The following is a 2,072-nucleotide window of genomic DNA, read 5'->3' as shown; positions in this document are numbered from 1 at the left end:
GCCCAAGAAACTTCTAACCTCTGTTACATTTGTTGGTACTTCCCATTCAACTACAGCTTCTATTTTCCTTGGATCAACAGATATACCCTTCCCTGAAATCACATGGCCTAAGAAAGCAACTTCATTCAACCAAAATTCACATTTGCTGAACTTCGCATACAACTTCTTTTCTCTTAGTATGGACAACACATCACTCAAGTGTTCCTCATGCTCCTGGTTACTCTTTGAATACACCAATATGTCATCAATAAATACAATTACACAGATATCCAAGAGCGGTTGAAATATCCTATTCATTAGTTCCATAAAAGCTGCAGGGGCATTTGTCAAACCAAACGGCATCACCAAGAATTCATAATGACCAAATCGAGTTCTGAAAGCTGTTTTTGAAATATCCTCCTCCTTGATCTTTAGCTGATAGTAACCTGACCTCAGGTCAATCTTAGAGAATACTTGTGCACCCTGCAGTTGATCAAACAAATCATCAATTCTAGGTATGGGATATTTGTTTTTGATGGTCACCTGATTCAACTATCTATAATCAATACAAAGCCTCAATGTTCCATCCATCTTTTAACTAACACCGGAGCACCTCATGATGAAATATTAAGCCAAATAAAATCCTTATTTAATAGTCCTTGTAGCTACTTCTTCAATTCCATTTACTCAAATGATATCATTCTGTAGAAGAGACAACTTGGGAGCTAGAAGAGGAAATGAAAAAGGTGTATCCTCGTCTTTTCATCGAATAGAGGTACGATAAATTTAGAGGACTAAATTTTTCTTTTAAGGGGGGGAGAGTGTAACACCCCTCATTTCCGAATGTTCGTATAAATTTCCGGTGATAACGTAAGCATCTATTTTAATTGACAAAAGAAATAGAGTTTGAATCAGAGGTAACTTATTTGTAAGATTTGGGAGATCTGTTCAAAAAAAAAAAGAGAAAAGAAAGAATCTGAGGACCTATATGTAAACCCTAAGGACCTAATCGTGAATATGATAAAAACAAGGACTAAACTGCAAAATGCACCAAATGACAAATTCCACCGCTTAAGCCTCTCTGCCTTCGTTCTTAAGGAAGTAGAGGAGGCAGCTCATGGGTGATCAGGGAAAGAAAGAAAGAAAGAAGAAGAAGAAGAAGAAGAAGAAGAAGAAGAAGAAGAAGAGAAAGAAAATTGGGGCTTTTAGGGTTCTTGCTTTAATCTTGTCATTTCGGGTCAAAATTTCCAAAGGCAAGTGTTCTAACCCCATCCTACAGCAGTATTAGACTCTGTTTTTATGTTGATTCAAAATAAATTGGAAGATTTCTATTTAGAAACTGATATGTCTCTCCTTGGACATAAAACCATGGATTCTGAAAGTTTTTTTTTGAACAGATCTCCCAAATCTTGAGGTGGTATCAGAGCATAGTTTGAGGATCACTGAAATATTTGATATATTGACGTGCAAAATATATTGAGGTCTAATGAACTATAGTGATTGGTGGAAATTTTCTTTGAAGCATTTTAGGAATTTGGGATGATGAGGACATTTGGTCCTCCTATTTCATTGTTTCTGATTAATTAAGGGGAATGAAAGGATTGATTGGGGATATTGAATCAGAGTGGCGCAGCGGAAGCGTGGTGGGCCCATAACCCACAGGTCCCAGGATCGAAACCTGGCTCTGATACCACTTCTGTCACGCCCCTAAAAATATCCATGATATTTAAATTTTTTCGCCACAACTAACCCAGGATCCAAACACACATTTGAGGTCACTAAGAAAACATTCAGATCAAAAATTTCACTTCTATAATCTATCAATTCATAACCCTGTGCAATTCATAAACATAGCACACATCACTCGATAATTTATACAATCTGAACTCAACTCATCAAAATAAAAACCACAATATAAATCCACAAGTGGGGAAATCCATGCAGTCACCACACTCATCGATTTACCATAAGTTCATATCATTACACGAATTTAATTTAACATTCCAAAACCCTATACATGAGGGATCCTTTAACTTACACAAAATCCACAGGTTTAGATTCATAGTCACATTTCATTAGATGCAACGTAGCTT

At 36.4% G+C, this 2,072-nt stretch overlaps 1 non-coding gene across 1 annotated transcript; it reads left to right on the top strand.

Annotated features, from left to right (window-relative positions):
• The first annotated feature begins 1,597 nt into the window (after nucleotides 1–1,597).
• On the top strand, nucleotides 1,598–1,669 carry TRNAM-CAU (transfer RNA methionine (anticodon CAU)). Its single transcript has one exon. It is a non-coding gene; the product is annotated as a tRNA-Met (tRNA).
• Nucleotides 1,670–2,072: the final 403 nt, after the last annotated feature.

The sequence above is a fragment of the Musa acuminata genome, chromosome BXJ1-8, assembly GCF_036884655.1.
Source record: "Musa acuminata AAA Group cultivar baxijiao chromosome BXJ1-8, Cavendish_Baxijiao_AAA, whole genome shotgun sequence".
Taxonomy (NCBI): domain Eukaryota; kingdom Viridiplantae; phylum Streptophyta; class Magnoliopsida; order Zingiberales; family Musaceae; genus Musa; species Musa acuminata.
The sequence above is the reverse complement of the archived record's forward strand: the minus strand, read 5'-3'. Positions and strand labels throughout refer to the sequence as shown.